Genomic DNA, 20,197 nt, shown 5'->3' with positions numbered 1-20,197 from the left:
AATACCTCAGTGTACCTAGTGCAGATATACGATAGTTTCCTCAAGTGGGTCAAAAAAGGTCACAGTTTTGTAGACCTTGGTTGCACAGATTTCCGAAAGGCATTTGAATTAATAAATCACATTGTAGCTGTCCTTAATCTCAAGCTAATGGAGGCTAAGAAAAGAAATCTTAAGCTTGTGTTGGACTTTCTCAGTCCGAGGATACATTGTCTGTTTGCTCGCTATTCCACCTGTGGTGCTATTACACCTTTGGAGCCCCTCAAGGCACTAAGCTTGTGGCTATTGTATTCTTGTCCGTAAGTACCTTCCTCATAGCTGACTTTGACCACCGCTACAAGTTCATGGACGACCTGTCATTTATCCTGAAATATTTAGTACAAAACGGAGTTGTGACGCCACAATTCAGTTAAAATATTTTCAGCGTTTTCACAAAAGAGTGCACGGAGCTAAATCTTGAGATTAGTGTGAACAAGTCAAAGATAGTGCGCTTTAACCCGCTAAAAAGTGATTTTATGGAGCCAAATGTTCCATTCTTTCTAACAAACAGTATCAAAATCTTTGGAATGACTTTCTCCAATGACTTCAGCTTTGCCACACATATAAAACACGTGGTTAAAAGTGCAAACTCTAGTCTACAGACTTTAAACGATATGCATAGGCTCAATGCGAACACAGAGAGTATTAAGCATGGACACATGGCATATATCCGCCCCATTCTGGAATATGTGTGCCCTCAGCACTTAGAACATTGTATCTCTGTCAGGAGCTTTAATCAGTTCAGAAGCGAGCGGTGTCGATCATCTTGGGCCGCCGTTACATCCCATACGAAAAGGCTCTTGAGGGGCTAGGACTGCCGTCACACCAAAACCGGTACGCAACTCTGATAATGAGTTTTTGAAAGTTATTGCTTTTTTAAAAGCTCTTGCCTGACATTCTACCCGATTGATATCTACCATCAAGAACGAAAAAGCAAGATAAGATAGTTCCCGTTAAAGCAAGAACAAACCGATATGGTAATTTCTTTCGTCCCGGTTTTCGTCAAAATGTACAATAAGAGTTAATATTTATAGTTGATTTATATTTACAAGTATAGTTTGATTTCGAATATGTTGTAAAGAAACACAAATCAGCGATAGCTGTCAAGTTTTTGCTATTAAACCTTTCTACTACTACTACTACTTATTTTTGAAATGTCATTCTTTTTTTTCATCTGGCTGTAAACTGCCTCGTTTTCTCCTTGTCCTATGTTTTCTCATACTGCCAATGCAGATGTTTTTTAAATTGAAGTTGTTAGAACGCTAATGAGGAAAAATATTGTGCAAAATATCATACAGAAATGTAGGTTAAAAAAAGTAATATTGGGAATTCCAGAGCACCCTTCCCCTCCTTCCTTTGATAATTGATTGGGGGATGTGCTTTTTAAAAGGTTTTGATCGTTCTCAAAGGATTGTTAAGCAAAATGGAAAATACGATAGTGATCAATATCCTAACCACATTTGATAATTTTTTCCTTTGATAAAAGACACACATTTAAGATTAATAATGTTTTTAGTAATATGCTAATACTTTAGTTTCTTTGCATATTTATTTGACATTTTGTTCAGGCAAAAGGTTTTTTGGCTACTCAACCTTTTAAATGTTAAAAATACCTTCTTTATAGAATTAAGCTTGGGGGCTAGGTCATAGGAAAAATTTCTACCTCCTGGGTTAAAAATTTTTTTAAGTCCTTGCAAATCATCCACTCCCTTGTTCCCAAAATAACTTCAATCAAAATTAAAAAAAAAAGATATGTTAATTTGTAACAGAAGCGCAATAGCTACTCCTGAATTTGTCACCTTTTAAAGCCACTTTTATCCCCTAGAGTTTGTTTATTTATTAACATGATGTAATGAAGTTGGTAAAAATCTTCAATCACAGCGTGGGCCTGAAAGACCTATAAAAGGTAATGGGATTAAGAGAAATACACCCTGTAATGGTTATTCTTCTGCTACCTTTTCTGTTTAGGGACAAGAAACGAAATTTTCTCGGTCGCATTGCTTATTCATCCCCACTACCTTTACCTATATATATATATATATATATATATATATATATATATATATATATATATATATATATATATATATATATATATATATATATATATATATATATATATATATATATATATATATATATATATATATATATATATATATAATATATATATATATATATATATAGGACACAGGGATTGTTCGAAGAGAAATTACAGTTTATCTCTATTCACAAGTGGGACACAGGGACACAACTACAATGGCATGTAACTAATATGGCGCGTAACAACTTACGCACGCCAGGGGGGGGGGCTTAGGGGGGGGGGTGCAAAGCGCCCCCACCAACTAGGTGTTGGGTTGGTGCGAAGCGCCACCCAAACTGCTATTATATATATATATATATATATATATATATATATATATATATATATATATATATATATATATATATATATATATATATATATATATATATATATATATATATATATATATATATATATATATAAATAAAGTAGAAATGACAACTAAGCCTAATATAGGATTATATAAAATTGTCAAAAACTTTTTGATGATACGAGAAATGGATTTTATCGACCTTTTTATATCCCTTAGCATATGGCTGTCTTCTTCTTTTTGGAATGCCAAGCCTTCTAAAGTCTTCTTTTGGCTTCGCGACGGTTTTCAGTGATGATGGGTCAGGAATAAGTCTTGATAAATCTTTTTGATCTACTCGCAGATAAAATTGTGTCTTAGGAAATCAAGATGAAAGTTTCAGATTCTTCCTTTCCAATATTTAGGATAAAAATGCGTAATCTGCCTTCCGCCTGTTTTTATAGCATTTGGCTTAATTTTCGGCTGCTTATTTTACAGTTTGGCACAACGATTTCTTCACATCATCAAACGGCAAAATTTGGAGGAAAAATGGCGGTCTCTTAATTTCAGTATTTTTTATTAATAGTTTTTTTTTGTAAGTATATCATTTACACTTTAGTTTTAAGGAAAATATAGACTATTTTAAGGTTTATAATACTGGTTTCAAAGAAGGAGACATGCTAGAACAAAAAGACTGCTTTCAATTGTAAAGGGGTTTGAGAATTGCTTTGAATTAAAATAATTGTAAAAAAGAAAGTCATTTGGTCAGATCAAAATGCATTACATTCTCAGAACAACATACTGAAAAAAATAATATAGCCTACTTGACCGGTCTAAAGCCTACTTAGATTAAAGTGAGGACAAAAGTAGGATAGTTTGATAAAAAAAGACATTTTAGGTCAAAGGTTTATTCACCTTGGTAGATATCTGTGCAATGCTGAACTGCAATAATTTATTTGGCTAGTTGTATATTATGAATAGTTTGCTTTGAAAATTCCAAATTTTTACTTAAGTATCAAGTATTAAGTACTCATTGTTTTTTTACTTAAATATCAAGTAATAAGTATTTTCCAAATTCTTACTTAAGTATCAAATATCAAATACTTGCCAAAATTGTACTTAAGTAATGCGTCAAGTACTACTTCAAGTATTTATTCTATGTATATATATATATATATATATATATATATATATATATATATATATATATATATATATATATATGGAAATCTTAATCAAGAACCAGAATTTCTGTTTTATCGTTTTTAACCATTTCCCTTGTTCGGCTGGTACACACCCAATGAAGTCCAAGAAAATAATCTTAGCCAATTTTCAACACAATGGCTTGAAAGAAAAAGACTTTCAAAACAATTAAGTGCAGTCAAAAAACTCCTGATTGGATCAAACAGATCACAACAGGATCAACACAGCGCACGTAGAGTTCGACTTCTGGCGATTAGTGTTCAGTCAAATCTGGCACGTTTGAAAAAATACAGGGTTATTCTGAAACATGTCGGAATGATGGAAAAAATATTGAAAGTATTGTTTTCCATTGTTTGGCTGGTACACACCCAACAAAGTCCAAAAAATAATCTGAAGCAATTTTCAACACAACGGCTTGAAAGAAAAAGACTTTCAAAACAATTAAGTGCAGTCAAAAAACTCCTGATTGGATCAGACAGATCACATAACAGGATTAACACAGAGCACTTAGAGTTGAACTTCTGGCGATTAATGTTCAGTCAAATCTGGCATGTTTAAAAAAAATACAGGGTTATTCTGAAAAATGTCGGAATGGTGGGAAAAATATTGAAAATAGAAAAATTAACTTTGGATTGGCTTTCAAACAGATAAAAGGTGATAAAGTAGTTCATTCTCTTATTCAGTAAGTAAAAGCCTTAGCAACAAAAGAACTCAAATTTAAAAGTAAGGAGCCAAGTGAGTCAGTTGCAGACTTTTTTAGCAAGAGAAATTAAAGCTCAATAATCAAAAATCAATTGATGGCATGTCTCACCCTCGGCATCTTTACAAGGAAACTGCCTCAAGTTTTCAAGTTAAATTTCAGACACGCTATGAAAATGTATGGCATCTATATCATTTGGCTGGTTTTCACTCAAGCAAGCCGCATGGTGTTTAGTCAATTCAGATGGTCGGTAAAACTCCCTACAAACATATATTACAAAATCACGGGCCTGCAACAAGTCCGCTGATTCAGACTCATTCCATATGGCTGGTCAAACTGCAGAATCAATGAATGAACTTTATTATTCGTAAAAGTGTTAAAAAACACAAAGTACGGAGTATTATAAATAAACAAAAACAAAAACGATAAACAGCAAGAAAAAAATTCAAACTAACAAAAGACAACATGGACTAATTAACCAGTATCAATATGGAAAAAAGGCTGCAGAGGTTCGTAAACGTGAATAAAGTAGATAGTCTTTTTACATAAATCATCCCTGGAAGACCGAATTCAAGAAGGCATATCTGTTAAACCAAATCGAGTAATTATTTTTCTGTTTTAGTGCCATCTAGGAAGCCAGAGGAGGATCATGCAATATCTGAAATAAGCCGCACGTAGAGTATGGGGATTTTTCTTACAAAACAGATGAGCCATGCCTGATAAAAACAAAAGCACAGGGGCGCAATAAGCGTTATAAATCATGCACAAACCGTTGCAGTTGTAACGGCTTTTGTTTGGGGATATTTTTCCGTAAGCGACGCGTAGGTTTTTCACGGCTTGATTCACTAGGGATGAAAAGGTAGGGGAAAGTGTTGGACTGAAACACAGACCAAGCCAACTAACTAAAGAAGAATTGCAGTCCCAGCAACAAATGGAGCGACCGCATAAGGGCTATTAAAACAAATAAACTCGAATTTCGACGCATTAACTGACAGTCCAATCTTAGATAGCCCATTGGTTAATATAGTAAAATTGGAAAGCAATCCACGGCGAGTCCGGGCAACAAGAAGATTGTCTTCTGCATATGCAACAGAAGACAAACCAATATTACCGTAAGAAACAGAACTTTTAAGGGGACGCAGGCGCGATGCAAGCACACATTTAAATATACTAGAAGACAATACAGCAGAAGTTGCAACCTATCTATTTCTAGCAGCAGTTTTCATACCATGAAGTGGCAAAAAACATGAGACTAAGTCGAAAATCTTCTGAGAAAAAAGGAATAAAACAAGAGCTAAGAGCTCATATGGCACTTGTGACAAGGTCGGAAGAGCCAAGAGCTCATATGGCATGAGCTCTACCAAAATAATAAGAATCAATAGGTTAATTTAAAAGAAAAATCAGAGGCTTAATGTTGGTCGGCATTTAAAATAAGAGCTCTGAGACACAAGATCCTTTTAAATATTAAAATTCATTAAGATCCGATCATCCACTCACAAGTTAAAATACCTCATTTTTCTAATTTTTCCTCTCCCTTCAGCCCCCCCCCCAGATGGTTGAATCAGGGAAATCAACTTTATCAAGTCAATTTGTGCAGGTCCTTGACACGCCTACCAATTTTCATTGTCCTAGCACGTCCAGAAGTACTGAACTCCCCAAAGCACTGGACCCCCCTAACTACCCCAAAGAGAGTGGACCCAGTCCCGTTTCGTCAATCACGTATCTATGACATTTGCTTATTCTACCCACCAAGTTTCATCCCGATCTCTCCACTCTAAACGTTTTTCAAGATTTCCGGTTTCCCCCTCCAACTTTCACCCAATGTCACCAGAACTGGTCGGGGCTAAAAATAAGAGATCTGAGACATTAGTTCCTTCTTAATATCAAATTCAAAATACCTCACGAATGGCCATCTGCTCTTAAGTTAAAAATCCCTCAATTTTTGTAATTTTTCCGAATTAACACCCCCTCCAACTCCCCCAAAGAGAGCGAATCCATTTTGGTTATATCAATCATGTATCTAGGACTTGTGCTTATTCTTCCCACCAAGTTTCATCCTGATCAATCCACTCTTAGCGTTTTCCAAGATTTCCAGCCCCCCCCCCCCCCAATCCCCCCAAGGACACTGGATCCGGTCGGGATTTAAAACATGAGATCCGAGTTACGAGGTCCTTCTAATTTGAAATTTCATCTGAGGAAATTCAAGATCCGATCACTCCTTTGTAAGCTAAAAATACCTCATTTTTCTAATTTTTCAGAATTAACCCTCCCCCCAACTCTCCAAAAGAGAGCGAATTTGTTCTGTTTATGTCAATCACGTATCTAGGACTTGTGCTTATTTTTCCCACTAAGTTTCATCCCGATCCCTCCACTCCAAGTATTTTCCAAGATTTTTCGTTTCCCCCTCCAATGTCACCTGATCCGGTTGGAATTTAATGTGAGAGCTCTGAGACATGATATCCTCCTAAATATCAAATTTAATTAAGATCATATCTAATTTTTCCAAATTAACCGTCCTCCCACCCCCCCACCCCCAGATGGTCAAATTGGGGAAACAACTATTTCAGATTTAATCTGATCTGGTCCCTGATGCGTCTGGTAAAATATCATTGTCCTAGCTTATCTGGAAGTGCTTCAACTAGGAAGACCAGGTCTGACAGACCTACAGAATTTGCGATCACTGTATGTAATTTGGTAAATACCGAGTGCCATATAAAGTAATTTTCTCTGGGAATGGAATATCTGGTTGAAGGTTGGCTTCAGTATGATCTATTTTGGAAAATGGCTATTTCCAGGCTTTGGGCAAGCCATGGGTGGAAGTAGTTATAGGCCCTACTAAACTGAAGGAAAACTCGACTTTCTTAAAACTTGAAACCCCCTCCCCTCGCCCTTTTTTAGATAGGGCTTTTGATATCAGAGCTCAATATGAGCCCTGATCCTAGTGTTGGTCTAGCTTTCATTTGGATCCGTTGCTCCATTCGCAAGGTGTACTAAATTAAACCAAAAGCTTCACTGAGATCCATCAATCTCTCGCAAGCTACACTGAATTAAATGAAAAACTCAACTTTTTATTAAGCTTGGGTCTCCGTCCCAGAACTCAATGCATACCATACTCTTAGGCATCTTTATTCAATTTTCATCGAGATTCATCTCCATATGCAATTTACAATGAATTAAATAAAAAACTAGAATTTTTTTTACACTTAAAGCTCCATCGCCCTAATTAAGCTCAATTTTAAATCCAAATAGTTCAATTTCAATACAAATCTGACTGGCGGTAAATAGGTGATGATACCTGGATGATGATATGCCATTGTTTTCCTTATAAATGGAGTGACAAATCTGAAGTCAGATTCGTCTGAATACCTGAATTTGCTGGAACGAATTTGACAAAATACCACTGCATTGGATACAGCTAGAATTGCCTAGACTTGTTTATTGCAGACATCATTTAGATGGGCAAAGATTCATAGCTTCAGTAGTTTTACCAATAATATGGTCCTGAAGCTGATGAAATGGTAGAAATCTGGTTCAGTTGACGAGACGACAAAACTTAATACTAATGTCAGAAATATAAGCCCAAATTGACCACAGTGTGCAACATTTAGCACAAAACAACGGATTTTAGCTCACTGTCCACCAGTGAACTGTGAAATAATTTCAATTTTCTTTGTTATATAACTTTCAAACAAAAATTAAGCCAAGTGTTAATCACACTATAATTTTTTTCGTCAAAAACCAATACCTTATTTCATGTCCAAAAAAAGGGCATGGGGCTATATCTGAGTTTACTCTAAATCTAAAGGGTGATGTTTTCTTGTACATTGAGGGAAGATTGGTGGCTACTCACTGACGCCCTGCGTGCATCTGGAGGAAGTAAGGTCTAAGATAAGGTCAAAGCTTGGTTGTGATAATTCCAAAGGGAGTTATGATACACAGGGCCATATGCAGGGGGAGGGTAACCGAGTTTGAACACCTCCAAAATATTTCTCCGGTTCATAAATTGGCCATAAATATGCAGGTGAAAACAAACCTTAAACGACCATCCCTCGAACAATAATTCTTTCGTTACTGGATAATTGAAATTGATCAAATTATTCATTATATGCGTTTTATTCTCCTTCTGTCTTGCTCATTTTAGACTGTTATATCAATATATATACAACTCAGTTCTGGGTAATTTAACGTTAAGTTTTGTTGATATTAATTCAAATTACTAGTAATCGATTGTCAAGTACTAAATATTTATGGAAAAAAATGTACGGTTGTGTGAACTGCACATTCTGAATGATTTTTCCCAGCTCTTCTCTCGCTAGTACACCAAATGCTTCCACTCTATCTTCAAACTTTTAGCTGAAAGATAGGTATGCTGCTCACTGTTTAAATCCGAATAACGTGATGATTATCAAAATGTATGAACACATTGAAAAAATCACATAAAATTCACAATATATAAGTAAAATTTCTGCTTTTATTTCTGCCCAAAAGTTTCCATCTTGCCGTCAACCTTTTAGATGAAAGATAGTCATGTAGGCATAACGCACATTATTTAAATAGGTCAATTTGATGATTATAAATAGTCGTGACTGCAGGGCAAAAAGTGGGACCCTGGTCAAAGTCCTGCTGTGCGATTTTGAGACTGCGACCATGGTTTTAGTTTACTTTACAACATGGGATTTTAATTTCATTTAATAAATTTTAATTTATTTTAAATGAAATATAAAAGATTAATTTGTAAATAAAGTTTAGTAAAAAATTCAAATGAAATTCATAAAATATAACTACTGTAGAATAACTACTACTAGAATAACTACTATTAAATAAAAAATTTATATTTCTGTAATTTTTTTTATTAAAGAAATTTAGTATATTTTACTTGTCGATTTTATTTTTAGAAGTGTTCACGGAGATAAGAAATCAGTGGGTGAATGGGTTGGAAGAAGACTGTATGAACAGATTGTGCAAGTCATTATAAGGGATGAGAAGACTATTGACAATTTCTCCTTCTGCAAATCATTTTTAGCAGTGTTCACGGAGATGAGAAATCAGTTGGTGAATGGGTTGGAGTAAATCTGTCTGCACAGATTTTGAGAGTCATTAAAGAGGGTAAGAAGACTATTGATAATTTCTCCTTCTGCGAATCATTTGGAAGGTGAATAATTATTTTTCATATTTCATTTTATACTTGCATAAATAAGCAATTTCATAATAACTAGCTCATTTGCCATATTTATTCTTAAGCTCAGCCTTAAATTTGTACTAGGCAGAGTCGCCAATTTTTTTTATGATTGAGGTGTACTTTGACTCTGAAGTCCAAAAATAATATACTCTCTGCAAAATCAGTACCCTTCGTAGATTAGTTTGGGTTATCATGGATACATCATGGCCCACACTTCTTCACCATCATTTATATTGTCAGTGGTTGCATAATAATTGCGATGCAATTTCCGCCACAATCAATGAAAACGAAATTAATTTTATATTAAAGAAGACTAGATGTGTTAACTTATAAAAGTTAATTTTATGTTTTATTTCACTAATTAACTATTGAATTATAGTGCTATCGATGAGGAGAGAATAGGAGACTGATGAGAATTAATTCACATCGCTGGGTGAATTCATGGTTTTCACCTGGTTTGCCCCTTTTAAACTTATTTAATAATGTTAGTCCTTCAGTCTTGTAAAAAAAACAACTTATCTATCTCGTAAATAACATGTTCGCCACTGGCTTAGGAAAAATGTCTGTTTAATTTCCTATATGCTAACCTGTTATTTCATTCAAGGCATCCTTCCTTCATGAAATATGTTTTTATATAAAACTAGCTGTTGGGGTGGCGCTTCGCGCCACCCCAACACCTAGTTGGTGGGGGCGCTTCGCGCCCCCCCAAGCCCCCCCGCGCGCGTAAGTCGTTACGCGCCATAATAGTTACGCGCCATTGTAGTTGTGTCCCTATGTCCCACCTGTGAATATAGATATATATATATATATATGGTTTTAACTACGTAAAACTTGCGAATATACAACATTCTTTGCTGTCCCATTGTCTTTGCATATAAATAGATTGTCAGGTTATCCCCCTGTTTCCCCCGGTGTCCCCGTTGTAGTTGTGTCCCTGTGTCCCGGTCGTCATTTATATTCCCTGTGTCCCGGGTCCCGGTCATCATTTGTATCCCGGTGTCCCGGTCTGTATATACATTCGTTTTTTAGTTTTGTTTTTCTCCTTTATTTTTTTCCTTTTTTTTTCTTTTTTAGCTTATTTAGATTTTTAGATTTTTTAGTTTTTTTTATTAGTTTTTAGTTTTTATTTCTTTTTAGTTTTTTTGTCCCGGTCGTCATTTATATCCCCCTGTTTCCCCCGGTGTCCCCGTTGTAGTTGTGTCCCTGTGTCCCGGTCGTTATTTATATTCCCTGTGTCCCGGTCGTCATTTGTATCCCGGTGTACCGGTCTGTATATACATTCGTTTTTTAGTTTTGTTTTTCTCCTTTATTTTTTTCCTTTTTTTTTCTTTTTTAGTTTATTTAGATTTTTAGATTTTTTAGTTTTTTTTATTAGTTTTTAGTTTTTTTTTCTTTTTAGTTTTTTTGTAGTTTTTACCTTCTTTTTAGTTTTGTTAATTTTTTTTTTTACTTGTGTCCTGGTCGTCATTTATACTCCCTGTGTCCCGGTGCTTTGTTGATTGCTAATCGAACATTCCTTTTGTCCTGGTCGCTTTCTCTTTGAGTGTCGTCATTTATTTTTTTCTTTTTTAGTTCTTTTAGTTTTTACCTTTTTTAGTTTTTTTTTAGTTTTTAGTTTTTTTAGTTTTTTACCTTTTTTTAGTTTTTTTAGTTTTTTAGCTTTTTTATTTTTTTTATTAGTTTTTAGTTTTTTTGTAGTTTTTGCCTTTTTTTTTAGTTTTTTGTCCTGGTCGCTTTCTCTTTGAGTGTCGTCATTTATTAGTTTTTTCCTTTTTTTTTTTAGTTTTTTATTGGTTTTTACCTTTATTTTAGCTTATTTTTCAGTTTTTTCCTTTTTTTTAGTTTTTTTTTATTTTTTATTTTTTTTAGTTTTTTACCTTTTTTTAGTTTTTTTAGTTTTTTTAGTTTTTTAGCTTTTTTACTTTTTTTATTAGTTTTTAGTTTTTTTTTTGTAGTTTTTGCCTTTTTTTAGTTTTTTCAGTTTTTTTTTTAGTTTTTTATTGGTTTTTACCTTTATAGTTTTTTTAGTTTTTTAGCTTTTTTATTTTTTTTATTAGTTTTTAGTTTTTTTTGTAGTTTTTGCCTTTTTTTAGTTTTTTCAGTTTTGACGTCACCTAATCCAGTTTTTTCAGGTGACGTCACCTGACACATCCATCCACACATCCATCCACACATCCACAGACAGACAACTTATTTTTATATAGATAGATAACAGCATAGATAAAGTAACTAGCACCAGTGTCCCTAATAATGCAAGTGTCAGGCACGCAAGAGGTATTTGTGCCCAGGGTATATGTATCGTATATTATGGGGGCTGCCCCTTCCTCATCCATCGTTCTTTGTGTTAAAGTCTTAAAGTTCTTTAAAAATATTTCACATTCAAAATCAACAACACTTTGTCTCAGGAGTGGTTCTAAAAGAATTACGATAAAAAGTCAAACTTTAGTGCACAGAGGGACTTATGAAGAAGGGGTAGCACCAATCATAAATGAAATAATTTCTGTTTGTTTTAAGTTTTAATGTTGCTTCTTGCTTTCAGTTGAACAAACATGTTATTTAATATTTAATTCCTGACCATTTTTTAATCATACCAGGAAATTTTTTCCTCGTGTAAGATTTCCCCTTTAAAATTCTCCGGAAATTTTTCCTCCTCTGGAAAAGTTTTCCCATGGAACCCCCCTCCCCTCCAAATTTTTTTACATATTTCCCAATAACAAATACTATATGTAAACCATGGGCAAATTGTATAACTTACAGCCCTTTCCTAAGGGATCCTAGGGGGTAATATCATCCCAAGAGGCATAGTTTTTGGACCTTTCAACTATGCTGAATGAATTTTTATCTCTGAATTTTGATTGGTTGTCTTAGGAGAAAAAGTGGATTGGGAAGGGGCTGGTTGTCCTCCAATCTTTTTAGTCGCTTAGAAAGTGCACTAGAACTTTTGTTTTCGAATGAGCCTTTCACTATGTCCTGGGACCATTGGTTTGATAGGATAACTCCTGCAAAAAAAAAAAGAAAAAAAAATTAACACACATCTGTAATTTTTCTTCTGACAAAAAAAAAAATATTCCAAAATTCCACAGTTTTTATATTGAAACTTGAAACATCTACTGTAATATTCTCTGATGTACTGACTCTAATGGTGTGACTTTTTTTAAGATCACTTGCGTTTTTGGGATTTTCTCCCCTCTTTTTTTGAATTTTTTTTTCAAATCTTTTTTAGATTCTTTTTTTTTTTTTTTTTTATTTTTGTCAAATCTTCTCAGGCTCTTAGCTTTTGGTGGGCAACGTTAATCTTGATCAATTTATATTTTGGGAATCAGCTTTAAAAGCCAATCCATTTGATGTATTAATTGTTATCAAAATTTCTTTTTTGGAATTTTGGCTACGATTTGCCCGAGTCGCTCTTTACGAAGAGTTTGTTACCACGAACTGTTTGATGGTCACTACCAAGCACCTACACATGAATTTGTTTTGGGGGGAGGGAAGACTAATAACTAAAAAATATTGCTTGATAATTTGAATAATTATTGCCTGTAAGCTCGGAAAAAATTAGGATAACGGACGGATATCCCTATCCCTCTTTCTCTGGATTGATATCCCCATATTTCTCTCTTCATACGTGCTTAGCCAGTACTATTAATTGTTATGACGATTTTTGTCCATGGTACTCGCCTTTGGCTCTCGATGCCCCAGTATGCGCCAACAGTACACGTATGAAGACGTGTTTTTTGTTGTTTTGTTTGTCTTTTGACCTTGAATATGGAACGACCTGTATCTTATTATGAAAAGATTTTCCAAACAGACACTTCGAGGTCATGTCCCCTCCCATATTTTTACGATTGTAACTGTAATGTCTTACATTTTCCATATGATTCGCCTATTTTGCTTTCAGCCAATGCCGAATCCAAGAGGAGGGGGGGCAAGGGGAGCTCGAACTCCCCCCAAAAAAAGTTTTGTCCTGGCCGTAAAAACATAACAAAAATGCATATAAATAAATTTTAATTCTTTTCTATGTTTTTTGTACCCCCCCCCCCTCCCCCTACCGAACAAAAGGCCTGGATACGGCATCGCCTTCACCCCTAAGAAATAACACCCCCCTTCCCTTCCCCTAAAAGAGAAATGTCTTTTATATTCCCCTTTTTCTAAAGTACCGTTTCACTTCTTTCTCTGGGACTGTATTTTTAAGTAACTAACTGCTGTTAATTTTGAATTTTTTTTCTAAAATACTTTTTTAAATTAAATTTGTTATCGAAACTTTTTTCAGAATTTGTATTACTTCTTTTATTCCGTTGAAAAGAAAATTGAAAGCTAACAGGAATCTGATGTCACAACGTTTGAGATAACGTTCTTTAGAAAAATATTGGGTTTCTGGGATTCTGAGGTTCAAACATTATTTTCGGAAGTAAAGTTAAAATATCTATGCCTTATTTAATTGATTAAGTAGAAAATTTGGATTATTTATCTAGAAATAGAGCACTTTTAGCTAGATTTATTTTAATTCCATGAATTCTAAGGGAAAAAGTTGATTCGATGTTTATATTATTCCAGGAATCTTTCTTTTAATGAGTAACTTATTGGCTTAGGTACGGTCGGAAACAAGAGGGATGTAATAAACAATTAGATCTTCTGACCTGTTGACTTACTTTGACTTAAGTCTCCTGTCGGGCACTGCTCGGCGTAGAGATTGACGTCTGCCTCCTCCATCCACTTCGGTCCCTAGCGAGTATTTGCTTTTCGCCCTGTCTGATGTTTACCATCGTCAAGAACCCGGACAGGCTGTCGGACCAACGTTTCTTCGGTCGGCCGCGAGGTCGCTTCCAACCGACTTTGATAGGGTCGAAGTCGTAGATCGTCTTTGCGGGTAGATGTGGTGGCATTCGAAGCAGCTGCCCGAATCATCGTAAGGTTTGCTCGGCTGCTTGAATCAAAAACCAAGACTGCTTTGTGAGCTGCAGAGCCTTGTCATTGCTGACGAAGTCGGACCATCGTCGGCCCTCGATCCTCCTCAGGCTCTTTCCATGAAATACTTCGATTTTCTTGAGGATTGTAGCTGATGCTTGCCATGTCTCAGCTCCGTAAAGTACCTATGCTTCCACTTTTTTTTTGAAAATAATGTCCAAGGTCACTTAATTCTTGTACATTTTGTAGAAGTAAAAAAGGGTAAGTGCTTTCCTGCGTTTTAAGAACCAAATAAAGCGTTGTTGTCAGCGGCTTTAATAGTGGGGCAAAAAACATGAGACTAAGTCGAAAATCTTCTGAGAAAAAAGGAATAAAACAAGAGCTAAGAGCTCATATGGCACTTGTGACGAGGTCGGAAGAGCCAAGAGCTCATATGGCATGAGCTCTACCAAAATAATAAGAATCAATAGGTTAATTTAAAAGAAAAATCAGAGGCTTAATGTTGGTCGGCATTTAAAATAAGAAATAAGGCATATTTATTAAAATAAGGTATTTAAAAAATAAGAGTGATGTTTTCTTGTACATTGCGAAATCATAGACACACAAAACCAAATCTGAGTTTGCTCTAAGCCTAAAGGTGATGTTTTCTTGTACATTGCCAAAGCACACACACACACAAAATTTTCGTGTCAAAGGTAAAGTATTTGAAAAACAAGTACATTAAAAGTATCTTAAGTAATAAGTATTTCGTAATCTTACTTAAGTATCAAGTAATAAGTACACCCTAGAGTTTTTACTTTAGTACAAGTAATGGGAAATTTTACTTAAGTATTACTTCAAGTAAAAGTACTTCAAGTAAGTGACAGCACTGGTTCCTGAGAACAAATCCTGCTCTCGTTGTATTTCTTCTCTCGTGAGTCAAATCCACCAAATTCCGGGTAAAATAAGGGTGGTAAAACGAGTTAGTTTTAAAAAAAATCATAAAAATACTCAGGGCTTACCTTATTTACACTTTGAAAAACAAGATCAATATATCGAAGCAATATGACTTGGCTTCGGTATATAAAAGTCAATATGACTTTGCTTTCGTAATAAACTTTCACGTTCGAAGGAAGCAGTCAGTGTCACCCATTTCACTATTTTAAAGCCTGAACTTCATAGAGGACCGAATATTAATTTGGTTTTTTATGGCACTTGGTATTAACCAAGTGACATAGCAATCGCCAATTCTGTCGGTCTGTCTGTCTGTCGGTCCCGGTTTTGCTACTTTAGGCACTTCCAGGTAAGCTAGGACGATGAAATTTGGCAAGCGTATCAGGGACCTGACCAGATTAAATTAGAAATAGTCGTTTTCCCGATTTGACCATCTGGGGGGAGTGGGGGGTGGGTAAATTGGCAAAAAATAGAAGAAATGAAGTATTTTTAACTTATGAGCGGGTGATTGGATCTTAATGAAATTTGATGTTTGGAATGATGTTGTGTCTCAGAGCTCTTATTTTAAATCCCGACTAGATCTGATGACATTGGGAGGAGTTGGAGGGGGGAAACCCCTCCACTCTCTTTACTACTACTACTATGAAGAACTCACCGCAGCACCCTGCCACTGGAGTCCAACACAGCTACGCACGCTCCTCAATCCCAATTTATTCAGCGCCTCCCTCTTTACACCCTCCCAGGAAGTTTCTATTCCCTTTAAATCTTTCTTTATGACATCCTCCCACCTCAACTGCAGACAACCTGCTTTCTGTTTAGCCCTAGACAGTTGGCTGAAAAGGACAATTTTTGGTAATCTATCATCCTTCATCCGCAGATTGTGCCCCAGCTATATCTACCTTTCTCTCATTACAGCCCTGCAAAGCGGTATTTACCTACGATATTTGCACCACGTACTGTTTGAAATACGGTCTCTCAGAGGGTTTCATTAGTTTATTTATAATGATTTATTTACGTTTTAAGCATGACTTCTTTTTCACTACTTCTGCTCCCCTTTGGTTTAAATTAGTTCTGTACTTATTTTAAAAAACTTCTTTTGTTGAAACATCTTCTGTTTGTTAAGTTAAAAAAATTAATTTCTGTAAGTTTTGTTGATATTTTTTTATTGATGAATAAAAGCAAAAAGATTTTGGGTTGCTCTTCATATTCTGGACAAAATTTTGCTAGGAATTCTAAAAATAGCTATATTATAGAACTACAAATGGTTGGGTACGGGTACTAGTATTTAAAAAATGTGAACAATTTTGGGAATTTTTTGGGGGTGAAGCTGTTCCGTCGTATCTACTGTTACAACCTTTGATATAGACGAATAATTATCAAACACTTCGTTGTAGGAATTTTTTTGTGTGTTTTATATTTTGCTTTAATAGCTTGTTTGTTTACATTTATGCATTTTGAGCTAGTATATTAGCTAATATAGTTCCAATTTGTTGTAAAAAAAAAAAAGGGAGATGAAGAATCCCTGACAAGATTTGTTTCCAGTTGCGATTCCCTTGGTTCTAAAACTTTTATTGTTCACGGCCTGAAATTTTAAAGAGATCACACTAAGAATATAACACACTAATAACACACTTTCAAACTAAGAATCAATACAACCATTTTTTTTTTCAAACATTCTTTGTCGCTGATGAGCTCCCTTCGGTCGACAAATCAAAATTTAGTATCTACTTGTCCTTTCCGTCCAATATTCCCTCACAGTTTCAGCTAGGTCGCTTAAGGCGTTAATCTATACCATTAACCGTATATGAACTATTGAAGACGTCTCATTCTGATATCCTGGATGGAGATAGTGTCATTTGATTTAGCTCTACATCACCTTCAATATTTACAGAAAGTTTCAAATATCTTAGCCGTTCCTGACGTATTGCAGATTAACCATTTTGACACCCTGGATACATACAGTTCACCGATTTAGTTCAATATCCCCATCGGCATTCCCTCAAGACAGAGTGTTTTTTGATTTAGTTTAACATTTCTCTCAACTTTCGGTGAAAGTTCCCACTTAATACTCTTTAATGTTCCCGAGTTATTACATATATGCCATATTGACATTCATAATGCACTTAATATCTCCTGAATTAGTTCAATATACCTCTCGATATTCACTCGAAATTTTTACTTAATACTGTTAGTTGTTCCTGAAATATTATAAATGCACCCTTTTTTTTACCTTTATGTTCACAGTTGCTTTTGACTTTGTTATACAATGTTTGTTTATTCCCTGAAAGTTTCTACTGTGGTCCATGGAACTTCCTGAGATACTGTCAATATGTCTTTTTGGCAACCTTGATGCACATAGTGCGTTTTGATTTTGATCAGTACCATCTGTACAATTATCTGAAAGTCGCCTGAATACCCTAAGAAGTTGCTGAGATATTTTTGATATGGCCTTTTTTCAACCTGAATGCAGGTAGTATCTTATCGTTGAATTCAATTTGCTCTCTGATAATTCCTTGAAAGTTAAACTTGATATCAAAAGCTGTTCGTGACGTGTTGCGGATACTGTCTTTTGACTATTTGTTCGCGGTTTATCTCAACATGCACCGAAGGTTTCAGCTTTATACTTTAAGCAATTCTTGTTATATTATAGGTTCATCATTTTGACGAAATGGATGCACATAGTGTCTTTCGATTTAGTTTAGAATCCTCCCCCAGCATCCTCTGAAAGCGTCTACTAAATACTCTTAGCCGCTCTTGATATTTTGCAGACGCGCCCTTTCGACTACTTAGGTGTATATAGTATACTTTGATTTTGTTCGACACCCTCCTCACCAATGATTGAAGGTTTCAACTTAATACCCTTAGAAATTACTAAGATATTGGAGATGTGCTCTTTTGACTACCTGGATGCACATATATTCTTATGATTCAGTTTGATTTTCTTCTCAACCTTCTCCTAAACTTAAAACCCCTAGCTGCTCAGTTATTGTATACTAGCCATTTTGACAATCATGATATTAGTCTACTTTTAGTCTACTTTCATGTTAAATTCCTGGTCTGACATGTTGAGAGCCAAAATAATTGGACAATATCAACGCGGTAGCTCCCGAAAATGTCTGGGACAGCACTGCAACGCAACTGTGACCATGACTGGGGTCTCATTCGGAACCGGTTTTAGACTGATTGGAAACCAGTAACATCTGGATTGCCTCGTGGGTTGGACCTCACTTCCTCAAGGCCATGGTCACACAACAGTTGCATGCGCAATCAGTTAGCAATTCTAGTCCCAAAACAGTTGCCCCGTGGCCGCTGGGCCTTAGTCCCTCCTGAGCCGTTCTTGATAGTGCAAATGCGTCTTTCTTACGACCTTGTTACACGTAGTACACCTTCCTGACTCTCATACAGTTCACCACCCTTCTCACCATCCCCCAAGACCTGACTAAATTGGATTTCAATAAAAGGGGTACCAGAATTGATAATAAGTTAAATACGCTTAGCTACATATATATATATATATATATATATATATATATATATACATTAGTTCTTCATCTCTTTTTCGAGAGTTTTATCTCCGTGGGGCTCTTAGAAAATGTAAATTTTTTAAATCACACCTTATCTACCCATGAAAGTTTTTGCCCAGAAAATTTCTTTTCCGCCAAAAACTAATCCATGCTACCCCCGCCCCTCCTTAGGTAGTGCTCATTTTCACATTTAGCATTTATCTTGTATTGACTAATTCAGTTTTAAGGAACACATTTGTATCTGTGCTTTTCCTATATCACAAAATGTTCCAGGAAAGTCTAAAAGGATTTGTTAATAGCAAGCATAATTACATGTGAAGGAAAAAGGTCTTGACCAGACATCGCAACCATCTTGAGGTTTTCGCTCTTGTAATGTATTTAGCCAGTCTTCAAAATTTATCCTTTTATAAATTTTTTAGTTTGGAAAAACATATTGTCTATTGTCTGCAAATGATTGACTTTTCTTTTCTTTTCTAGATAATGAAGTAGCTGGGCAGTAAATTTCGGAACTCTCTGTATAAGCCTGTTCTCTGTTGCATTCGTCTTTTTGTGTATAGACGCTTATTTTTACATAAAAAGACAGTGCAACAGAACTGGTTTCTTATAATTTTAAAGTTTAAATAAAAAAAACAAGGGTTCTAAACCTCAAGTTAAATAGAATCTCAGTAAAATTCACGTATATTTTTTTTGCTCCCCTTTTCATATTTTACTAAAAAAAAAATAGAACCCTCAGTAAATTTTTAATCAATTTTGCTTCAATTTTTTGCTCATCCTTCACCCAACGAATTTACTGCTCATTGAAGCTGTGCAATTATGTGGCCTCTGTTCCTGCCAAAGAACCTCTTCCTGACTCAACATACAACAACATTTTTTTTATTTTATATTTTAATATAAATTTAATCAATAAAATATTGCTTCTTTGTATTCTTGCAAACTGCTTGTTGTTCTTAGAGCTAGGGATAGTTCATAAGGACGGAGTACAAGATAGGGAAAATTAAAATAAATACATAACTATGTTTATCAAAACAATTTATGAAGAGCACTTACTATATACGAACAACTATTGTATACTTTCAACTTTAAGCATCCGCTTTTAAGAAGGGGATGCCATGAAGGAAAAGTGATATTGTGGTTATGTTCCAAAAACAGTTTCGACAGACCTATTTTGGGCCCGCCATTTTATATTTGCGGATTAATGCTAAACTTAAAAAATGTAGCTAGGACTTTTTTATATATAGAGTGAACCTGATAAAAGTAGGAAAGGGGATCTTGCTTGTCCAAAAACCCCAATGCCAGGGTTTACTGTATCTATATGTTTACTAATGGCGAAGTAATAATAATCATA

General features: G+C 35.0%; 1 protein-coding gene and 1 long non-coding RNA gene across 2 annotated transcripts in view; both read left to right on the top strand.

The window, feature by feature from the left end:
* The window catches only part of LOC136027058 (proton channel OtopLc-like), a 428,472-nt gene that overhangs the window by 195,420 nt on the left and 212,855 nt on the right, over positions 1-20,197 (top strand). The window lies entirely within an intron of this gene.
* LOC136026770 (uncharacterized) lies at positions 2,943-19,776 on the top strand. Its single transcript, XR_010617418.1, has 3 exons — positions 2,943-3,006; positions 9,210-9,420; positions 19,330-19,776. It is a non-coding gene; the product is annotated as an uncharacterized LOC136026770 (long non-coding RNA).

This window comes from Artemia franciscana, chromosome 5 (assembly GCF_032884065.1).
Source record: "Artemia franciscana chromosome 5, ASM3288406v1, whole genome shotgun sequence".
Taxonomy (NCBI): domain Eukaryota; kingdom Metazoa; phylum Arthropoda; class Branchiopoda; order Anostraca; family Artemiidae; genus Artemia; species Artemia franciscana.
This window is presented reverse-complemented; position numbering and strand designations above follow the sequence as displayed.